The sequence below is a fragment of the Pezoporus wallicus genome, unplaced genomic scaffold, assembly GCF_028554395.1.
Source record: "Pezoporus wallicus isolate ANWC-B61680 ecotype Strahan unplaced genomic scaffold, APGP_CSIRO_Pwel_v1 scaffold_6446, whole genome shotgun sequence".
Taxonomy (NCBI): Eukaryota; Metazoa; Chordata; class Aves; order Psittaciformes; family Psittacidae; genus Pezoporus; species Pezoporus wallicus.
This window is the reverse complement of record NW_026636264.1, coordinates 3322782-3347091: the sequence shown is the minus strand read 5'-3', so window position 1 is coordinate 3347091 and position 24310 is coordinate 3322782. Positions and strand designations below refer to the sequence as shown.

At 40.4% G+C, this 24310-nt stretch overlaps 1 long non-coding RNA gene across 4 annotated transcripts; it reads left to right on the top strand.

Moving 5' to 3' along the window:
• The first annotated feature begins 602 nt into the window (after positions 1-602).
• Positions 603-12875, top strand: LOC130594047 (uncharacterized). Of its 4 annotated transcripts, none has more exons than XR_008970961.1 (4): positions 603-657; positions 6580-6647; positions 10934-11007; positions 11472-12875. It is a non-coding gene; the product is annotated as an uncharacterized LOC130594047 (long non-coding RNA). The 4 variants fall into 4 exon arrangements; XR_008970960.1 differs by lacking the exon at positions 603-657 and adding an exon at positions 4740-5507; XR_008970963.1 differs by lacking the exon at positions 6580-6647.
• Positions 12876-24310: the final 11435 nt, after the last annotated feature.

Here is a 24310-nt window from a genome sequence, read left to right as displayed (position 1 = left end):
GACTACAGCTCCCGAGAGCCTCCGCGGCGAAAGAGCCGTTGATGGACATCAACAGCTCTGCGTCCGCAGTCACCAGTGCCGCTACGGTCCTGCCGGGCTGTGTGGGGCGGGAACAGCGGCGGGGATCTTTTCAGGCTGCTGGGCCTGGGCACGGCCGGCAGGTGAAGGCGGCTCCTGGGTCCTCCCTGCTGGTGGCCTCTTTGGGAGCTGGAGGTTCTTATCAGGCAGCGTCTCCAGGAGGCCGCAAACGGCAGTGGTGTTCAGCGGGTGTCCCGGGGTCGTGTCTAGCGAGCCGCCCGCGAGACCCTTTTAATGGTTAAATAGCTGTAGTCAGGGAGGAAAGGGAAGATAAATGGGCAAAAAGCACCCCCTGGCTTTCTGACATTTCGTGCTTTAGGCATGCTCTATCTTACTGAGCAAAATCAGTGTTTTCTTCTGAACTCCAGTAAGTGGCAGAGCATCACACAGGCAGTGAGTGACCCGTTCTTGCAGTTGTTGTGGGCAGGTACAAAACCGAGCTCTAGATTGTGTAAACCCAGGGCAGACCTCTCATTGCCTGGTGCGTGTTTCAATTCTCAGCATTACTGTGTAATTGTTCCACAGGGCTCTTTCTCCTGAACTTGGCATCATCTTCCCAGCACTTTGGTTTTGCCTGTTGTGAATATATTGTCTACACAATCGTCTTCACACTGGATTCTGCATTAACAGTGATAAGCTACTGTGCTAGAAAATAGAAGGATTTGTAGTGATGCTTTTTTTAAAGCACCCTTTGGCATCTTCAGTAGGAAAATCACAGAATCATAGAACGGACCTTAAAGTTCATCTATTCCTACCCCCTTTGTGTGACCATCCAGCCAATTCCTTATCCACCAAGTGGTCCACCCGTCAAATCCATGTCTCTCCAGTTTAGAGACAAGGATGCCATGCGGGACTCTGTCTAATGTTTTGTACAAGTCTAGATACATGATGTCAGTCATTCTTCCATTATCCACCAACACCATAACCCCATTGCAGAAGGCCACCAAATTTGTCAGGCACGATTTGCCTTTAGTGAAGCCATGCTGACTGTCACCAATCACCCCCTTATTGTCCATGTGCCTTAGCATAGTTTCCAGGAGGATCTGTTGCATGATCTTGGCAGGCACCGAGGTGAGACTGACTGGCCTCTAGTTCCCTGGATCTTCCTTTTTTCTCTTTTTAAAACTGTGGGGTATGTTTCCCCTTTTCCAGTCAGTGGGGACTTCAATGGACTGCCATGACTTCTCAAATATGATGGATAGTGCTTGGCCACTTCATCCGCTGGCTCCCTCAAGACCCAATACAGTAGAGGTGTTTTTTTCAGTTTACTTGCACTCTGAAGGCCTTACAGGACTTCGGCTTACTCATGGTCTGCTGTTGGATTATGAAATCTTAATGTTGGCTTCTTCTCTGTGCCAAAAACTATAATCCATTGCTAACAATGGTGTTGGATTTGTGGCTTAGTCATGAAGTACAAGCTCATGTGCTTGTGTGAAACCCTTTTAAGGCTACTGGGGCCTTACGGATCACCAACAACATAAATTAAAATTGTTAAACTTAAACCAGTGGTAATTGTCAGCAGTTCCACTTTGCATACCTTCCTTATTTGGTGCTGCAACAACACAGTATTCCAGTTATAAAAGTGGTTTTCAGCAGTTAATTCTCAACACTAAATACAATCGTTTTTCATGCTGATTCTGAACATTGGAAATGTTTCCATTCAAAAAGAATAAAGCCAAACACTGCTAAAATTCCTTGAGAAGTTTATTTGTCAAGGGAGATAGAAGACAGGCTACTGCTCAGTGGTAGCATTCATCAATAATGAACTAAAATAAAATCTTCACTCAAGAGAGAGACGAGCTGCTGGGGACAGACTTTGAACAAGTTTTAACTAAATTTCTTGCTCTCTGACAAATATTTGAAAGTCAAGTTGTGCTTTAGCAATGAAAATTTCCTTCTCCTGCCAAGTGCATCAAGGATTACTGCCCCTCATGCTGCAGGAGACTACACTTTGCTTGGCTTATTTATTTAGCAGAGTCTCTGTCCCTTCGGGCATTTTACAAGGAGCTACTAGTGTGTCCTAGCTCTTCCTGCCTACAACAGCCAGTCTCTCTCTCCAGTTATACCTCACACTGTTGGAGAAGCAGGAAGATCCTCCAGGGAGGGCAGATGACTGAGCAGGTGAGTGTAAACCATTTGGCTCCCTCAGAACCACCTAAAGATGATCAGGGGTCATTTGAAACCTCTTGTGCTGGGAACAGAGAAGGGGAGGGTTGTCTTTGTAGACAGACTTGGAGGAAATGAATCCTTCAAGCTTATGCATTCCTTCTGTGCTTACTGGCTGACCTATAGTTTATTTACAGATCAGTCCTCACAATAATTTTTTTCTCAGTTCTTAGCAGCTCAATTTTCGTAAATAAATGTAACATAAAATACTTCTGTGGAATTTTGCATTGGATGCAGCTACCAATTTCAGTTGCTTCTGGTGTTTCCCAGAAGAGATAAGTTGAATAACCAGGCTGATGCTTGCATTTGGTTGTATGTATTTCATTGCCTTCTAATAAACTTTTTGGTTTGGCTGTGCAAATGGAGTTCATTATTTCCTGATGAGACAGTTTCTGGTGATACTTCAGCAGTATCCAGAGTCTGCTTTAGAGAATATATTGGGGAAACTGGTACCCACAGAGCTCTAGTGAAGAGGAAAGCAGTGACCAGTTCTATACTATGGTTATTAAAGGAAGTTTTTGGCAGTGGCACATTTGCCATTATATAAGCCTCAAATTAATCTATCTTGTTTGTGACAAGCTTCAAAATAAAGTTGATAAAAGCATCACAAAGCAAATTTTCCCACAAAGCCAAGTTATAACAAGGCTGCATTGTGAAAGATTTTAATTACCTTAGATAATGTAGTACCTCATGAAAACCTCTTAGTTAATAACAGAGAGTAGGGGGGTTTCCTGTGAGCAGTGAATAGTTTTGTGACAAAAGCACTGCTAAGCAATAAAAGAAAAAATAAAATAAAAAAAGAGCCACAAAATAGATGTATATAAGGAGATCATGTGCCCTTTGATCTGCCATCTGCCCAACCTAAATGTACATATTACCAGTTGCCAGTTCTTTCAGGTATATAGTGCAGTAGATGATTTGGGCCCTTCATATAGAGTACTTTTCTGAGATTAAATTGTATAGATGTGTATAAAATTTTGTCTGATAGTGTTGATTTTCCATGTTGTTGGCGTATTTGGGGATTTTTTGTCCTAGGAAACTAGTTAAGAAACTGTTCTAATAAATGTTTCCTCATTTGCTTATACATGATGCGGGAAAATGTGACATGGTAAATAAATGCAAGTAGTTCAAACAGCATCAGCTTTCTTTTTTTGCAATCTTTAATGTAGGTGTTGTCTATTTATAGAAGTAGGAAAACAGAAGCTTAATTAGAATTTTCAGTATGTGGGAGATCTCATTAAGTTGGAGAAAGTTAATTTTTGCTCTGAATAGCCTCTTCAAGAGAGGCCACTTAAAATCAGACATTTTTGGCTAACATAAAAACTGTTTTCCTTTCACATTAATTTTACTTTCAAACAAGCAATTTCTTATTTGTTCTGCCTCATCCTGTGAGTCCAGGTTGAATTGGAGAGCCCAAGTATTCTAAAGCGTCAGTTTTGTGCAGTTATCTCACAAAATTATTTAGCCTTAAGTCATTGTGGAAAATTTACACCATGAAGTAGGTTTCCCAGAAATACAAATAGAGGAAACCCAAAGTCTTTACCAGTGACACCGATACTAACCCTCTGGATGAGATAAGGACAGGGTGTACTGGGATTGAAAGAATTGTTGTGAAAAAGAATTTATGACCTGAATATTTTGTTTTACAAGCATATGTTCTCCTTATGCTAGTTACTGTAGCATCAGCAGTGTGTCTGTATTAGCAGTTTGGCTTGGAGCAGCAATGCAATTTTAAGCCAGATCTTTCAGTTGTCAAGAGCTGCCTTTTGATGATTAATTCCTCAGAGTGGTTTTGAGGTGTGCCCTCGGAATGCCTTTCAGAGAGAACTGCACTGGGCACTGTGCTTCAAAAAAGCTTCCTGGGGGCAGTGGTTCGGGCTTCTGTCTGTACTCACCCTGTCATAAGGCTCTCTAGCTCACACTTAACACTCATTTACCACTGAAGGGCTCTGAAACCCTAGAAAACCTGTGGCATGCTGAGGAACTCACAGGCTGTATAAAGACCTTAGTGCTCTGTATAGTGTTCTCATTTACACTAGAACTGTCATTCTCATGAGTTTTTAAGATAATTTTGCACTCACAGGAATCTAGGAAAACAAATATACGTTGATGATACATTTCAATCTCTTTAACTAGACACTGCTTTTATATTTTATTGTTATAAATTCTACTCCTGTCTAAATAAAACTTTCCCAGCCTCTCATATCTTAGCATGGTTTGTCACAAGTGACACACAGATGATTTTCATTCAGGTTGCTTTACAGATAATTCAGGTTGACAGTGCTGAGAAGAGAAGCAGTCTCCCTACTTCCCTCTCTTCCCTATCTCTCCAGCACTTCCACTTCTACAATATCCACTGCTACACTACTCCTTTTTGTAAATCTTTGTCATATGCCAGAGGATGTGTTTAGAGTTAGGGTTGTCCTCAGACAACCAGGTTGTCCTCTCTACTGGGGGGAAAATTACCCCAGCCAAAACCAGGATAAGTAATTTTGTGCTTAATCACAAGTTCCAGATTTCAAAGGTCTCAGTAGGAAAATATCAAGTGGTACAAGTGTTGTAGAGTGATAATCTTGCCTCATGTAGAGAAATAAGAATTGTACAGATTATGGCTCTGTTCAATATTTAAACAGAAATATTCATTTTACATTTTTAATGCATCTAGCTCTGTTAGTACTGAAATGTCACATAAAAAATTAACAGCAATATACTCCCTCATCAAAAGAACCAGGGAGATATTTTCCCTGGATGAAACTGCCATGCTGTTTTTCCTTCACTGTCAGAGGGGAAACTCTGAATAAGGAAATGCATCACTGAATTGGGTTTTGGTTATGTTATTGTTAAAGTAAGCATTTGATTAGAGAGTGAAGAAGAGATGGTTGTAGAGTGAGAAATCTGTGATAGTGCAGCTTTTTATTTAAATATGGCGTTTTATTTTGAACATATGTTGAACAAGCACATGGATAAATCAAAGAGGCTGTTTCCATTATATGCACATTATATTAGTGCAATCAGTGGGCTGAATCTCTAGTGGTACATTACATGCCTAGGAATGCTTGCAGGAACTGTGGCCAGCTAGCATGGCTTGGCCTGTGCCTGTACGAGTGAACTCTTGGCCCTCAGGACTGAGTGCTCATATCCAGTCTGCCTAATGCGAATGATCATGGTGATGCTCTGTCTCCCAGACTGTGCCTGGAAACTGGGAGGATGTGAGTTGGCAGAAGCTTGAAGCATGCAGAGGAACATGCTAATGCCTTAACAATGTAAGTATTCACATGCCAGTGAGAGGGAATTATCTAACTTAATAGTGAAAGCATAATACCTGTTACTTCTGCCACCTGAAAGTGACATTTATTTTCTCCTTCCCCTGTCTAGCAATATGGCAAGCTCATAAACAAGCTCATAAATATTGTCATTCTGTGTGTATGAATTTATTGCAGATTTTCTGGTTTTGGTTGGTTTTTTTTTTCTTACATTCAGCTCTGTCTGTGGAAATTGATTTTACATTTTTCCATCTCAGAGTACACCTACAGTCCAGCTTCATAATGCATGCAAAGCTTTGGCAGGCATTAGTATGGCTCAAGCTTTATGATTTTCCTAATGGAACCCCGCTTATCATCACAATTTTTTCTTTTCTTGGTTCACACAGATTTTTGCAATCCAGATGAATTCATTGAGTGCTGAGCATCTCTTTCTTCCATAAAAATTCTTGGGAGAGCTGAAAATCAAGATTGAGACTGCTCTTAGTTGATCAGGAAGCAGTATTGTTACAACTGTTTCTAATTATCGAGTTAAAGAAACAAAACCAGTTCCAACACTCTTTAATCTATTAACAAGATGCAGCTTTCACTTTTAGAGACTGCTGTTCAGTCATAGGGTAGGTATTTAGTTACTCTGTGGGAATGTACTAGAAGTTAAACTTGGTCTAAATATCCTGATGCTGAAGAATATGATGACACATATATATCCTGAAGTGAAAGTCAGGAATAAGGGAGGAATTAGCTTCAGACATGCATGTAGCTGATGAAGCTAATAAAAAAATCATGTAACTAGCCAATGAAGATACATTTACTGTGTTTCTTCCATAGTTTTTCTAAAGAATATAGACTGAAATCTACCCTTCATCATCAGGTTCACAGCAGACATTTTGACCTGTTAGTACAATAGCTTAGTCAGGAAGGATTTAATTTCTCAAAACTTTTTTGCTGTTATTTTGCCACTGAAAAATAGAATTTTCTTCTTCTATTAGTTCTAACTTAAGTATGATGTTGCAGCCTATTACATTACAGTATTTACTGGGCATATGTGATTTTAATTACTCTGATTCCATTCCAGATTTTACAGTGAAAATTATTGATACTTCTTTTTTGCCCCAAGTTGTAAAATACAGTGTCCTTGAAAAAGTAAGCTTTTCTGTTACTGTGAGAGAATGTAGGAGGATCAGTAGGTGAATAAAAGGTTTACAGTTTTATACACATCAACAGCAACTCTTCTAAGTTATCATGTACAGCAATGCAACGAGGAGTATTGAAAAGTATGTTAATGCTTTCTGTGTTTCAGTGCAATGCAAATAGAACTTTTGTATTATTGTTGTAGTATTCTCACCAAAGTATTGCAGTAGAATAATATTTGCTTCTGACAAGGTATATGTCTTCATGGCTGTTACATGGTAAATCTAATTAACATTTTAAACTTCATTAAAAATCTATCAAAACCAAAAGTGATGGAAGTGTACAGCAGTCAGTACTGTGAAGCCCTGAGAGGAGCTCCTGCTGGTTGCTATGATACAAATAATGAATAATACTGCTTCTTTTCTCAGCCACAGTGTGTGGCTCTAAATGGGGTGAAAAGTAATTTTTTCCCATTTACGTTCTCACTGTACTTTATCTACTTCTTTCTTCCACCAGGGTTAGCTTCTATTACAGGGCACAGCTGGCACATAGATTATATCCAGCAGTGTTGAAGGGCCCACATATGTCCTCTCGTGATCTCAGAAGCCGTGTAGTGATGCCATATAAACAAGTAATATAAATGTCCAAACTTGTGTAAGAATTGTTTAACAGCATCAAGTTTAATGGTAGCTTCTGGAGTTGTAGAACACTGAGAAAAAAGCTCAAGTAAATGCTTTGACAATGTTCCTCAGAAGAAGAGGGGAACATCTGTTTTCACAGCTCTTTGATGCATGAATTGCGCTGATCTTCATGGCCTCTCTATTCTCTTGTAGCTTTGCTGCTCCAAATTTTTGTTTACACAGGAGTGAAGTCTTGCCCACTAGAGCTTTCTGGACTATCAATCTAGTGTCATCTGTTAGAGATGGTCATTGTTGAACCACACTTTCTTTTAAAGGAAGCAATGGGGTCTGCAGACTACTATTTCCATGTACCTAATAGTACCATGCACTGATAATGATATCAAGCAGATCAATTTCTGTCTTCTCCAAGACTTCATGTCTCAGTTTTCAAAACAGGTCATGGCCGTCTGTCCTGTCTTGCTCTCCTCTTGAAAGAATTCATAATAGCACACCTTCCCTTCAGTTTGATGGTAGTGGAGAAATTATACTAAGCATGAATGAGCACTGTGCACTGCACTGTTTACGGGAATAGGAAAGTTTAATTATCTGTGTAAGAACATCACTGCCATGACTTCCATTTTTGTCTCTTCACTGAATTGTGTTTATTTTACTGCAGTTACTTCTAGAAGAAGCCAGTCATTCAAGTGTTTTATGTCAGAAAGTGGCTGATAATGGCTTTAAGCTGAAAAAGTGTTGATTTAGATTAGACATTAGGAAAAAATTCTTCACTATGAGGGTGGTGAGACCCTGGCACAGGTTACCCAGAGAAGCTGTGGCTGCTCCATCCCTGGCAGTGTTTAAGGCCAGGTTGGATGGGCTTTGAGCAGCTTGGTCTAGTGGAAGGTGTCCCTGCCTATGCCAGGGGGTTGGAACTAGATGAGTTTTAAGATCCCTTCCAATGCAAACCATTCCATGATTCTAAATTAGTGATTTTGTGGAACTGATCTAGGCAGAAGCTATTGGCCACCTGGATAGTTTACTGCTTGAATCAGTAAACTACATAAGCTTAAATGAAGTTAATTCTTATTACTCTGGGAGGATGAATACCTAAATGCTGTTAGAAGTAATTTTCTTCCTAGCAAACATGTACATTTTGTTTTAGATTGGGGTTGGTAATTACACTTTTTATACTCCTGCTCTTCAACAAACCCATGCTTCAGATGTTTTTATCTCAGATTTTACTTTAGAATCATGACACTAAAAACATGCTGTACACCCTGGAGTAGATGACTGTCTTTTCCGTTTTACAGCAATTAACACAATACTTATGGGAGGATCCCTTTCATGAGATAAGTCAAGATAGCCATAGAAAGCACTGCATAATAGCAGGTCACTGTCTAATGCCAGTATATTTCAACTGTATTTCAGTCAGCCATTCTCTTGTAATGGAAAAATAGTTTTAATTATAATCCCTGTCTGCATTATCAGACTCATGTAATTAACACACAGCTACTCACAAAGGCCTTTGGAGATTACAGCTGTTATTAAGAGTAACTGCCTATCTATTCCTGTGTTATGTCTATGGTTCATTTTATCCCACTTTCTCGCATACCTCAATTCTTTCACTTTGCTCCTTAGACATTTGAGAGGATAATGTTTATTCATGTAATTTAAGTTCATATAATTTAACAAAGGCAACAAAGTGTTTAAGTTAAAAGTTTTTCCATCTCTGTTATCACTGAAGACAAAATTACCTGAAGACTATGCAGGTTTTGAACTGGAAGAGCTTTGCCAGTAGGTCGCCAATTCTGGAATGACTTTGCCCTAACCTTATAACATGAAACACATGAAACTCACTTTTGGTGCTCTTCATTTGATGTATGGTAGAAGAATACTTTCGCTTTCTGATGTGGGAATCATATATATTTATGTAGGTTCTATTTATGTAGTATTATGTGTACTACTATGTGAGACAGTAGCAAGTACATTGCATAAATCAGCAAAGACATAAGGATATGCTATTTGTGGTAAATGCTTTATATGAGGTGCAATTGTTTGAATATTAAGATTCTTAACATATTTCAGGTAGGTGAAATTTTATAAATATTTGATGAATAATGTTCAATCATTGGTAACTTCCGCAAAAGCTGAACCACAGAAGAAGAACCTAAAAGATTCTGTATCTCAATGCACTGATCTGTTTTCATTAACTCCTCCCACTTATAATCAATTTTCAGATGAATAGGATTTGTATTGAAAGGAAAAAAACAACCCCACACCTCTGTGTACTCTCTGTATTTCTGAAACATAACAGTTAAGAAATGGATTGCTGTTCAGTTACATTAACACTCCATTTTTTTCCCAAAGGCATTTGTGAGACAGAGGCCAGTCTTGAATCAATACTGAACTGCAGTAAGACATTGCCATGCAGCCTCTAATGTCAGCATTTTACTAGCTGTTGCCTGTGGTTCATGTAAAGTAAAAAGCATTTTGCCTTTTTCTTCCTGCCTCGGGAGGAGAAAATAATACAGAGTATTCTGTAAAAATTTCCAGTTGAGAGGGAACATAAAGACAGAAGCAAATCTATATCCTGTCTGTCTGGATGAACTGTCTAGAATTACTTTCAATTCATCTGTAGGCTGCACTTTACAAACAGGACTTCTAGTCTGCTTTATATATTTTAGGGTGAACTAGTGCAGTTAGATATTTAGTTAGAAATTTATCCCCTACTTTCCGCTCTTTCATCAATGCATTAAAGCTGATAACATAAATTGACAAGATGTTAAGGAACATTTTCTTTCAATCTGATTCATATTCCTTTTTATTTTACTGCTTAATGTACTTTGCAAGTAGCCCAGCATAAGGGCAGAGTAATATCCAACTTTTAAATAGCTGCAAGAAAATATTTTTTGGATATTGCACTAACAAGAGCTAAAATTTTATTTCAGTGTGTAATTAAATGTCCATTTTCTGCATTTATTGCTTTGTGCTGTTTCTGCAATTTTGCAATAGCTTTCAGTTTGATAATCTCTTGGTTTAAAGGTGGGTAAAGCAGAAGGTATTTTACTCTAGGTAAAGAATGCACTGGATGAAGGAGCTGGCGAGGTGGCACTACAAGAGGTGATGATGAAATTCTATCAAGTTATACATCACAAAACTTAAATAGACAATAAAGTTTCCAAAAAAGCTGTTATAGGACCTGTGTCAGGTAACTTTTCCAGATTGCTAGTAAGCCTTGACCTGTACTGTGCTACACCAGTTTTGAACATGCTCACTGGATATATTGACAGGATACTTTGCACAGCTAGTGACAGGCTGTCAGATTAAAACAGAGTAATAGTCATGGGGAATTAAGTGTTTTCAACAGGAAGACCAGTTGCTGTCCAGATGGTGCCAGGAGTTTCCATTGCAATCATTGTTGTGATGGCATCTTCAGCTGGATCAAATGAGAATCATGGGACTGTTATCATCCAGCTGACCCTAGCAACTACTCCAGCATGTACATCAGCATTTTCTATCAATTATCTTAAACTGTGCACAGAATATATCTAAGCTATTTTAACTGTAGGCAAAGATTGTTCTGTGTACCCTTTCCTTCCTGTATATGCATAGACAGTTTTTAGAGACTATTTCAATCTACTGATTTATGTACAGGTTGGTCTGTTCCTACATCTGCAGCACAAACTGCCTGGGGAAGCTGTCTGGACTGACTGTATAGTTAGTGGAAGAAGTTAGCCAGTACCTCTGATCAGGTAACATCTTTCAGTTGGTCTAAGCACAGCTGTCCTGCCTAGGGGAATCTCCAAGGATCTACCCCATAACTCCCCCTTAGCTCCTGTGTTAGTCCTTCATTTTTAAGCAGACCAAGAGTTGAGTCAATTGGGAGTTCAGTTATTCTGCTGAAAGTCAGTCCATTATCTCATATTTGCAGAAAGTAGCTGGGAAATTCTCAGCTTGATGGGGGGATTGCTGATGAGGTGTGCTGAGTGCACACATGGATGCTGCCCTTGCACCCAGCAGCAAGGGCTGGATGCTCTGTAAAGGGAAGGTGGATGGGGCTGGAAGTGAAAGTGAGCAAGGCCAGGGCAGTTAGACCACTGCAGCAGATCTAGTTCCATGGTACCCACATAGGAAAAGCAGAGCAGATGACAGTGACTGATGGTGATGGTAGCCAGGGTAAGTCCAGACTGGCTCCTCATTATGGCTTCTCTGGCAGGTCCAAGGTCAAACTGGGAACTTGATTTTACAGGATCTGGGTCAGAATCAGGAGGTGGGAAGCTGGATGCAGGTCATATTGGCAGCATAGCTCAGCCAAGAGAGCAAGGGCAAGACCTAAGCTTGAAGGCATCTCTTGGGCAAAGGAGAATCTGGCAGGAATCTGCTCAGTCTTCTCACAGCTCTCTTTCAAGGCTCCACAGCTGCACTGTCAAAACTGGTCCTGAGCCCAAGCAGCCAGGCCCTCTGGAAAGGCAAGAGGCAGTCAGAGCTCTGACAGCTACATCATTCTTGTAACTGTACAGCAAACTCAAATTTCCTCCTCCTACTGCCATTATAATGTAAATTCCATAGATTCCACCAGACATACCTCTTTCTTTTGGCAAAGGATATCCAGAAGTCAGTTTTCTGTAAATTACAAAATTTAAAGGGGGAGAGGTAAAGGGAATAAAGGGATGGAGGCTCCTCAGTGTTGTAGAAGAGCAGATGTTAATAGTGCCTTTAACCTTAGAAATCTTTTGATAATTAAACCTTTTGATATTTCTGGTATCAATAAATCTCTATGTCTCATAAAGCTTTCCCACGGGTTAGTGAATGGTAGCATTACAGTCTTTTCAAAGTCAGATTGTCCTCCTTTCTCCTGAACTGAGAAAATTACATGGGTACCTTCGGCTACTGCCCTAGCTGGATAGTGGCCTCAGAGACAAAATGACAGAAATTTTGCTCATAAGCAAAATCAAAATGGTAATTGAGCACAAATATTGGTTTGTGGAACTGTTAGGAGCACGCTCCATTCAAAGCTTGATTTAGAGTTGTGTAGAAGCAGTTTAACACTATTTTTCATATATCTTGTTCTACTGAATTGTTTTCATGGGGTTCTACAGCTGTTCGCTCTTGTTCCAAACTGTATATAACAAGTGGAAATGTTCTTTTGAGTACTCCATTTCACTACCCTGTTACTTTATATAATTCAGTCTGGTTTGCATGTTTCCTTAACTGAAATGTATCAACTATTCATAAATTTCTGTTTGCATATTCTAGATAATCAGAAATATGCTTACTATACGTGAAACAAATATGCCATGCCCAAACCTATCATCTTTGGCCAAATACTGGACTCTGAGGTGCAAGACTGAAGCTGTTGACTCAATGAGTTATGACTTTCTCAATGCTGAACAAGTGTTAAAATTATAATATTACAAATGAGTGTTTAATAGTTTTGCAATGATTCCAGTAAAATTCAAGGTTTTGTCCACAAAATACCTCCAAGGAGGAATGAATTACCAGGTTGTGTTACTGTGCAGTGTTGATGGCGCTAATTGGATTGCAGAGCTGGCATATTTACCATAACCTATATTAGAACAGAATGGAGGTAAATAAATAAAGACAATTATAATATTGTCAATTTTGGTGGAGTTTCTATGCTAGTTACCTACTGATTACTAAGTGGTTATACCCAAATATATATTGCTCAAGAATGGAAAGAGGACTGTGCTTGGAACATGTAAACTTCTGCTTGTCTTCAGTAGTTGACTTTCACACAACATTTTGTCTAAATTTTTAAGTAATTTAAAATTAATAGAACAATAGTTTATGTGACTCAGCTCCACCTTATAGTTCTTTGTGACAGCAACAACTGAGTAGAGTTTTGGGGAATTTGCTGTTACCTGAACCCACAGGACTGCTCTTTGTAGACAGCAGTTATCTATGTTAGGGCCTTTATAGTAATTAATAAATAAACCAATTATAAGGATGAGATTTTCTCGCAAAACTTTGACTCTACTGTTATATAATAGACAAGCATAATGGCATTGTATGAACTGGTGCCTATTTATTCAATCTCTGCATTTGCAATCTTAGTTTTTAATCTAAAAACAATTAAGAAAACAAAACAAAACAAACCTTCAACTCCAGCAGAAGCATGATGAAGGATCAGGGTTCAAGTAGGATTCTGAAGAAAACAACCAACCCAACCAAACAAAACCCCTTTATATAAAAAGTTCATATAGCAGTTTGTGTAAAGTGTTCAAAGTTACAAAAGAGGCTTGGTCCTATTTTCCAATATTCTTTTTCAGCATTAGGAACTAAAAACTTGACTGAAGCTCATTGGATCTTGAAAGCGTGAAGGTTTGATTTGTAAACTGGGCTTTATGTTTTATTTTCCAGGTAATACTTACTCTCAGTACATAAATCTAAAATTGTGATCTTTAAGTGCTCTTCTCAATTACTTTATAAATCCAGAAGTTCCTCATTGTGTGACAGTTTGAAATCCTGGAATCCTAAAATTATATTCAAGGTCTTTCATAAGGTATCACCATCTTTACACTGTTAAGCAACTTGGTCCTTAGTCCAGAGTCTGTCATCTGAGTAAGTATATTCCAAGCATGTGTACACAGCAGACTGCTTAAGCAGAGGGAAGGTGGCATGAGCACTGTTCTCCGCTCAGACCTTTACACAAGAGCTAAGCAGAGTATTCAGCTGGCAAGGATAAAAGTAAGAAGAGGTAAAGGGGGCATTTGAATCTTTTGTTTTGTGTAATTGATGCATGGCTCTTGGCAGCATGTGATGTGGCACCTTGGATCCTGCTTAGATTTGTATGAATGAGATTATTCATTAAATAATGCACCTTCAGGTTACAACAGTGTGCATGGAGTCTGTAAAACAGTAGACATCTCTCTTCAGGCTTTGAGGTACTGATCCTGCAGTACTGGGCACTTGAAAGGCACCAAGTTTTGGATTTATTATACTACTGGTAGATAACAGAACAAATGTCATCTGCATGTCAATTCAGACACTAAATCACTAGACAGTAATGCGTAAAATCACTTTTGTCTGTTTTGCAGCCTGTAAAATGCATATGAAACTTCCACGACTCTAAGCTGCAATTTGTCAAGAATTCTTGCAAGTAGTTAATCCTTGAAAGAAAGATGTAGATATATTTTATTATAACTGACTCATATAAACAGCTGCTCTGTGGTAAGTTGATGAGGTGAGTAGCTCGAGAAAGGACGCCTTCAATACGGGAGCGGGGGGGGGAGGTCAGCGTCCAGGAGCCTCAACTCAGAGCAACAAGAGCCACCGAGGGAGCCTCAAGTCCTCGACAGGACCTGCCCAGGAGCCGGCAGCTCAGCTGAGGCGAGCAGCTGACTCACAGGACCAAGTTGCTTAACGGTGTAAAGATGGTGATACCTTATGAAATACCCTGCCAGGAGCAGCGGCACCAGCTCTGACTGGGTAAAAACCTGCCCCAGGGAGCACGAGTGACCAGGAGCGCTGTGGGCAGTTTGCGCGGGCAGGCGAGCGGGATGGTGAGCACTCGTCGTATGACCAGGGCCCGGTCCGGGACCTCTGCTCTGGCTGCCCCGGCGGTGGCAGCGTCGGCACCAGACAGAGCCGATGAGAGGGGAGGCTGCAGCGCAGAGCTCGGGGTGTAGAGAGTGCCTGCACTGGTCTGGTGAGGGGAGGGTGCGCAATGGGCAGGGCTGCACTCGGTGCTCCCTGGTGGAGGTCCTCCTGCAGCAGGGGCTGAGCTGCGGGACGCTGTCAATAGGCTGAAAGGTGTCAGGGAAGCTGAGAGGAAGCAGGAATGCTTGCTCCAGGCCCAAACTGTGCAGGGGCCACAAGCTTCCCCTCTAGCTCATGAAGGAAAGAGGGAGGCCGTTAACCCGGGAAGCTGGGAATTAGTAAAAAAAAAAAAAACAAAACCAAAAAAAAAAAAAAAAAGGAGGAAAAGGACAATCAAAAGCAAGGGGCTCCTCCTAAATCTGTTGTCCCCATGCAGAACCGCTTTGCTGTCCTGCAGGGGGCGAATGAGGAAACACCCTCGCACCATGAACAGCCGGCTGATGCACTGGTAAAGAATTGGTGCTGCCAGGAAAAAGCAGCGGGTCATAGTAGTAGGGGACTCTGCTTTGAAAGGGACAGAAGCACTCGTCTGTCGGCCTGACCCGGTCTCAAGGGAGGTGATCCAGGGGCACAGATCAGGGATGTGGCAGAGAGGCTGCCTGCTCTAGTAAGTCCCACGGACTATTACCCACTCCTGGTGATACATGTGGGTGCTAGAGATATAGATAGTAGTAGCCTGGGGAACATAAAGAAGGACTACAGAGCCCTGGGGGAGGTGGTTAGGGGCTCTGGAGCTCAGATAGTCTTTTCATCAATTCTCCAGGATACAGGGGAGGACCTAAAAAAAGCTAGGAGGATTGGCCAGGTTAATAAATAGTTAAAAGGGTGGTGCCATAGTCAGGGGTTTGGGTGTCTTGAACACAGGACCCAAGTTTGTAGGCCAGGTCTAGTGGGGGCTGGTGGAGCTGGTCTGATAAAATAAGGGGAAGAGCAGTTTTGATAGGAGGCTTGCCAGACTGGTCAAGGAAGCTTTAAACTAGATGTGTTGGGGGAAGGGGGCATCATTCCATCCCAACACACCCAGTCAGTTGCCAGCACCTATAATAAATGCTCGGAGCAATGTAGAGATATCCCAGCCGCTCCAGCCAATGAGCCGGCTTCATTTGGAGCTCAGCTCAGGTGCCTCTATACAAATGCCCATAGCATGGGGAACAAACAAGAGGAATTAGAGATGTGTGCATGTCTACGGGGGTATGATATAATAGGCATCACAGAAACATGGTGGGATGGATCCTATGACTGGAGTGTTGGAATGGAAGGTTACAGGCTCTTTAGAAAAGACAGGCCCGGAAGGTGGGGAGGGGGAGTTACCCTTTATGTTAGGGACAGGCTGGAGAGTATGGGGACAGGTGAGCAGTCCACAGAGAGTTTGTGGGTCAAGGTTAAAGGGAATATAGCTATGGGAGACATTACTGTGGGAATCTGTTGCAGACCACCTGATCAAGGAGAACCTGCAGATGAAGCAATCCATAGACAGATAGGAAAAGCCTCACGCTCACAGGCCCTTGTTCTCATGGGTGACTTCAACCACCCTGACATCTGTTGGAAGGGCGGTACGGCCCAGCACAAACAATCCAGGAGGTTCCTCTATTGTGTAGAAGACAACTTCCTTCTGCAAGTAATAGAGGAGCCGACAAGGAGAGGCGCCATGCTTGACCTCGTGCTCACCAACAGGGAAGGGCTCATTGGAAATGTGACGCTCCAGGGCAGCCTTGGTTGCAGCGATCATGAGATGGTCGAATTTGAGATCCTCAGGATAGTGAGAAGAGTGTGCAGCAAGCTCAGTGCCCTGGACTTCAACAGAGCAGACTTTGGCCTCTTCAGGAACCTGCTTAGTAAGGTTCCATGGGATATAGCCCTAGAGGGCAATGGGAACCCAAGACTGTTGGTTGATATTCAAAGACCACCTGCTACGAGCTCAGGAGTGTTGCATCTCAACTAGAAGGAAGTGCAGCAGGAGGGCCAGGAGACCTCCTTGGATGGATAAGGAGCTGCTGAGGAAGCTTAGAGGGAAAACAGAGGCTTATAATAAGTGGAAGCAAGGACAGGCGGCCTGGGAAGAGTACAGGGATATTGTCTGGGAAGCTAGGGACCAGGTCAGGAAAGCTAAGGCCCAGTTAGAATGAAACTTGGCTAGGGATGTGAAAGATAACAGGAAGGGATTCTAGAGGTACATAGCAAATAAAAAACAGACAAGGGAGAACGTAGGCCCCCTCCGGAAGCTCTCGGGAGAACTGGCTACACGGGATTTGGAGAAGGCTGAGGTTCTGAATGACTTCTTTGCCTCAGTCTTCACTGGCAAATGCTCTGACCAAACCACCCAAGTCTTGGAAGGCAGATGCAGGGACTGTAAGAATGAAGACCTTGGGCCCACTGTAGGAGAGGATCTGGTTTGAGACCATCTTAAAAATCCGAACGTGCACAAGTCCATGGGACCTGATGAAATCCATCCGCAGGTCCTGAAGGAGCTGGCAAATGAAGTTGCTAAGCCACTGTCCATCATATTTGAAAAATCATGGCAGTCAGGTGAAGTTCCCGACAACTGGAAAAAGAGAAATATAACCCCCATTTTCAAGAAGAGGAAAATGGATGACCCGGGGAACTACAGACCAGTCAGTCTCACCTCTGTGCCTGGCAAAATCTTGGAGCAGATTCTCCTGGAAGCTATGCTAAGGCACATGAAAAACAACAAGGTGCTTGGTGACAGCCAGCATGGCTTCACTAAGGGGAAATCCTGCCTGACCAATTTGGTGGCCTTCTGCGATGGGGCTACAGAACTGATGGACAGGGGCAGAGCAGTTGATGTCATCTACCTGGACTTGTGCAAAGCGTTCGACACTGTCCCACACGACATCCTTGTCTCTAAATCGGAGGGACATCAATTTGATGGATGGACCCACTCAGTGGATAAAGAACTGGCTGGATGGGCGCACACAAAGTGTTGTGGTCAATGGCTCAATGTCCAGCTGGAGACCAGTAACGAGTGATGTCCCTCAGAGATCAGTGTTGGGACTGGTCTTGTTCAACGTCTTTGTTGCTGACATGGGCAGTGGGATTGAGTGCGCCCTCAGCAAGTTTGCCGATGACACCAAGCTGTGTGGTTCGGTTGATACGTTGGAGGGAAGGAATGCCATCCAGAGGGACCTTGACACGCTTGTGAGGTGGGCTGATGCCAACCTCATGAAGTTTAAGCAAGCCAAGTGCAGCAAGGTCCTACACCTGGGTCGGAACAATCCCAGGCACAGCTACAGGCTGGGCAGAGATTCAGAGCAGCCCTGCGGAAAAGGACTTGGGGGTGTTGGTTGATGAGAAAATGAACATGAGCTGGCAGTGTGCGCTCACAGCCCAGAAAGCCAACCGTATCCTGGTCTGCATCAAAAGGAGCATGACCAGCAGGTGGAAGGAGGTGATCCTGCCCCTTTGCTCTGCTCTTGTGAGACGTCACCTGGAGTATTGTGTGCGGTTCTGATGTCCTCAACATAAAAAGGACATGGAACTGTTGGAACAAGTCCAGAGGAGGGCCACGAGGATGATCAGGGGACTGGAGCACCTCCTGTATGAAGACAGGCTGAGGAAGTTAGGGCTGTTCAGCCTGGAAAAGAGAAGGCTGCATGGAGACCTCATAGCAGCCTTCCCATATCTGAAGGGGGCCTATAGGGATTCTGGGGATGGACTCTTCATTTAGGGACTGTAGTGATAGGACAAGAGGTAACAGGTTAAAACTTAAACAGGGGAAGTTTAGATTGGATATAAGGAGGAAGTTCTTTCCTGTTAGGGTGGTGAGGCACTGGGACAGGTTGCCCAGGGAGGTTGTGAATGCTCCATCCCTGGCAGTGTTCAAGGCCAGGTTGGACGAGGCCTTGGGTGATATGGTTTAGTGTGAGGTGTCCCTGCCCATGGCAGGGGGGTTGGAGCTAGATGATCTTAAGGTCCTTTCCAACCCTAAATATTCTATGATTCTATGATATTTGGAAGCAATATTCTATTCTGATGGAGTAAGAAATCACTACCATGGAAGGTTCATCGTTTTGTAAATTAATCCAGATGATAAAAATCCCTGTCCTTACAGGTTAGGCAGGCACACTAACAGATACAGTTGCTGTCTAGATACCCACCAGGTTTTTACTTGTTTTGCTCTTAGTTATTTTGAGGAATGATTGTACTTTATGAAGAAGAGGAAATACAAGGAGAGTGGATAATACAAGGTAAGAGGACAAAAAGATAGAGGTGGTAGTGATACAAAGAGATTAGGGGAGTGAAAATAATAGCTGTCAGATTCTATTATTTTTCAAAAACAATGTGTCATTGAGGTTCACTTCTTCATCACTTTGTTGGGGTTTTTTTAGGTATTATCTACAGCTTTGTTTTTGTTGTAAAATACCTTTCTTTGTTTCTACCAGGATGATGAATTTGTTGAGTAAAAAATCCTTCAGACTAAAATTAGATACGCTGTTAATTTTTGCCATGCTGAAGTAAATAAATCTATTTCAGCTTGCCATTGGGATGGAACTGACTCAAGATAAAAATGAAACAAAGTCACAATGTCATTTACGGCACCTGAGTAAGAAATGTTTTCTGTTTGTATATTGACTTGCTTCCAGAATTTCCTAAATACCTATCAGAATCCTTTTTAGAGTAGTTGTATGAAGATAACATGATAAAAAATAATTCGTTGGTGTTACAAAATTAGTGATTGCCATGTGGCATCTGTGTATCATCTGTTAAACAGACTTCCTATAGGCATAATTACCAACAGCAGTTGCAACTCTCACGGTGTGTTTCAAGAGAAGAAAAGGAAGCACTTTTGCATAAATCATCAGATGGTCTTTAAATAATTTAAATGTAAGGTTCTAAACAAAGACCTTGTAAGACCTTAAAGAACTATCATGATCCTTTAGGCAGACAGCCCACAGCTCAACAATACAACACAAGTATTCATAACAGAAACAAGAGTGTTACTTTTGTGTTCTGAATTGCATAAACAAACATGGGCCATTGATAGGGGATTATTTTTAATTCTCCTTCCATCATAAAGTTTTAAATAATATGAATGTATATTTCAAAAATTATCTCTTTAGTCTTTCATAAGCTGTTTCTTAGGCCTATGCATTAATAAATGCAAATCCTTAGAATCCTGTGAAAACTGGTTTTCAGGACAGATTGCAAAATCCTGTCTCTCTGAAAGGCAAGAATAATAGTCTTCATAGCACAGGTAGAGTATACTATTTATTCTTCTTTTCCATAATTCAGCCCTGAAGAATCAACCTGTTTGTTAAAAGTGTTTCAGTCAAAATGTTGTTTATAGTTAATCAAACACGTACAAAAAAAGGGCAATTCAATCTCTAAATGAAAAAAAGTCCTAAAACTGAGACAAAACAATTTTTATTCTTAATAACCTATAGCCAAACAAATGCCAAAAGCTCTTTGGTCACTGAAAGGCTTGGCTGCATTTTTAAATCTGTTTTCTGCCTATGTGCACTCAAGTCACAATTGTAGAGAAACACTTTGCAGTAGCATATGCATTCTGCTCCCTTTGAAATATTTTCTTGGTGATCTGTTTGCCAGAATTATAGACCAGTGGGAAATATCTAGGATGAATAAAGGTTTATGGAAATATAATTTGTGTTTTGGTTTTGGCTTTGGTTAGACAACCTAAGTTAGTTCTCACAAGTAACAGTCAATACAGAAGAACTTGCTATTCTAATCTGGAAATTAGCAAATAAAAGTTAGCCAAGCATGCTAAAATAAGGCCCAGCTTGTTTTTTAGTACATATGCTAAATATACATAAGGAGGTAATTTCTGTGTTTAAATGCTGGCAAAGAGACAGAGATGGTCCTTGTGATCCTAGTCCCTGTGAGATTGTATAGCAGTATTGTACATCTGACTGTTCGACAGTTATGCTTTCTGCTTCAGAGCTGTATTATACCAATTTCTGAAGTTCTCTCCTGTGTCCTCAGGAGAGAAACATGCACAGGTTCATCTGACTTTTAGCTGCTATGATGCTCAGATAATGAAGATATATGATTAAATGAAGTAAGGAGTGTTCCATGCAATCCTGACTTAGTAACAGAATAAGAGAAATGAGCTCCAGGGTGATAAGAGTGTCAGGAATGACAAAGAAATATTTCATAACTGATGTAGTTAAAAAAAGTTTTCTTTGTAGGATACAATAAAAAAGGTTTGTGTTAAATGAGTAAACCCACATAGTAGAGAAAGTGCTGCAGTAGGGCTAGTGTCTGGCGTATTATTTCCTAGGGGAATGGATGAAAGCATAGGTTTCTCCTCCTGCAATTCTGGCTGTTGTTTGAGTGACATATACAGAACTACTGAAAGCAGGCCGTGGAGATGTGCAGAACTGTTGCTGTATCTCAGGGTTCACACGCAGGAGATAGTGCCAAGTGTAGCAGGCCATATTCCCTAGCCTGTTTGGCAGTCTACCAGGTAGGCTAACTACAACATTCCAGGTCAATTGTAGACATTTGCTGGTATATCAAAGTTTTTGAAGTTTCATATTTGAATCACCTAAATTGATTATGTGGATTTCACTTTTTGTGTTTGTGTAAGTTTTTTAAAAAGTATTTAAAGGTAATTCTCCTGTGTATATTTTGCTCTTGCCAAATACATTTTCAGTGTCCTGAATCTTTGGCCTATGTATCAAAATCTAAGTAGATCAGAACCCAAGCAAACACAAACTGCAGAAATCCCAACAAAACATTAAAATGTTGAAGTTTGCAACTCAAGAACGTCTTTGTTAAATCACTAATGTGAATACTCTCGACAGTAGTGACTGTATGGTGAAGTAATTAAATAGCACTGGGATAACTGTTGTTTTAAAGTGATACGGAGTTCTTTGCAGAAAGTACATTTTCTGTTGTCAAGAAATCATTTAAATAGTAATACTGCTTACCCTTTCTTCTTCATTAAGGCCCAAATAGAAAAGCTATTGCAGCTGATTGCTATTCTTCTTGTACTACAATTCATATGCTGCACAAAGGAACTCAAAGAGCACTGATGAAATTGGATGGTTCATCTAATTCAAGGTGTGCTTTTAAATAAAACCTTATAATTTTATGTAGTAATATAAACCTTTTCAACATACAGAAGATTAATTTAGTTATCAATAGTCAATTACAGGATATGGCTGTAGAAAAGAGAACGGAAGGTATTTACCATATTGGTGGCACAGGGTTTCTTTCAAGAGGATGGATAGAGGAAAGTATATTTTGGAAAATACGATACAAAAAATCAAGAAACACAGAAAGTAGTAAAAGGTATTATGTACTTCTTAGCATTGAATAATTCATGTTGGATATGATCTCTTCCTTAAAGCACAGACAACTCAGATGTTGGATAACTTGGTCAGGATTTTGCTCAGCTGAGTTTTAACTGTCTTTAGGAATGGAGATTTATCTATGTCAGCTTTTTTAAGGGCAACCTTTTCCAGTGTTTAATACAGATTATTTTGTGTTGGACTTTTCCTTCATGTAACTTGTGCCTGTTGACCTGCACCCCTTTTTAGGATTAAATTTATAGCTTGGTGTTCTTCATAAGCATAAACTAAAATATTCTGGACAGAAAGAAAATATTCTGATTCTTCATGGCACAACTTCGACCCTTTCCTGTGGGGAGTGCTGGTGCTGGCTCCTAATGAATCCCACCCCCCTCATTTCCGTAAGTCCCACTGCTCTATTATTTTTTGAATATATGGTCCCTGTGTCTAGAAATTCCCTTTCTTTGGGGGTGAACAATTACCAGCTGGCAAGTTTTTTTGTACAGAGGAAAAGAAAGGTCTTAAAAGAAGCATGAAGAAATAGGCCCCCAGCGAATCTGGGTTGCCCCGGCCACCAAAAGATTCCTTGTGTCAAAATGGGAAGCTTTACACACTTCATACTTTACGGAGCATGTATGAACAGGATACAGAAAGAGTTAGGAGAGCCCTGGAAATCTTCCTCCCTCTTTTAAAACTCCGTGACAGAGGGCAAAATTTGGTTGTATAATTTTGGCAGCTCTAGTCAGAATACAAACAAAATTGTATTGACTGCTGGATGAAAGCAGTTCTAACATATATGAATGTACAGAGAAGGAGTTAAGTTTGCCTTTATGAAATGCATAGTACTTCACTGTGGTGACTGAAATAGTACAAATAAATGCAAGTAATGAGTCTATATACTTCCCACATGGACGATTCTAAAAAGATAGGGCAGCTCAGATGATGATGTCTTCTTCATCAGATGGTATTTTATACTGGCTGGATCATTACACTACAGCAAATTTTCTCTTTAAAAAAGCTATTGCTAGAAGAAATTATTTTCTTCTTGCTCCTTTGGTGGATTTACAAGATACTATTATAATAAAACTTTATTTCTACACACAGTGATGTTTATTGGGCTTTTGAGTTATCAAGAAAGCAATAGAGTGGATAAGAAGAGAAGTGGTTTCAATCTATTTACTATTGACTTGAAATTCAGAAAGACTTGGATTCTGCTACCAAAAGATATTGGATAATGGGTTTATTTAACATCCATTTTCTTTCTACTTAAACTATTTAATCACTTAATTCCTTACGGTTATAGCAGTTAGTTTTTCTTGCAATTTTACATAAATGTTTAAATTGAGGATGCTTGATCTTACACTATTACTGAATATTAATTCTCATCGTCACAGACTTAAAGATATGGAAATAAAGGATCTTACAGTTAGCAAGTCTTGATTTTACATATATGTAGTATTACTTGTAATTCTGTTTAAAAACACCTTATAATTTCTTTTTTTTTGTACATTACTCTCTGATTCATTGGACATTATGAAGTACTTTAATAATAACTTTGGTTTAATTTCTCCTAAAATCATACATGCTTCTTTAATGACATGGTAAAGAAAACATAACCAGGTAAATATGGCAGGAGATATTCTGACAGATAAAAGAATGTGATTACAAAACATAATAAATATCGTATCAGTGATAAATAATGTAACAGTGGTTTCAGTTGGTTTTCTAACTTCTACAGTGTGCCTTGAAATGCAAACAGCAGAACAATTATTTTTCTTCTGCACTGTTTTTTTATTGATCATAGGTAAATTTGTGAATACATGGGTCACTTTTGTGAGGAAGAATGTTTTTGTTTTTTTTTCCCCTGGCATTACTCTGTATTCTGATTTTATTCTTACAAAAAACCTAACTGAACCCGCCTGGACGCATTCCTGTGTAACATTATCTAGGTGTTCCTGCTCCGGCAGGGGGATTGGACTAGATGATCTTTCGAGGTCCCTTCCAATCTCTAACACACTGTGATACTGTGATACTGTGATTGGTTTTATTTTATACCAGACCAAACACTGAAACCTAATAACAAAATCAGACTAAAACTTATTTTAATTTAATGGGGTTTTCACCAGTGTTTGAATGAACACATTACCTCTTCTAAATTAAGGAG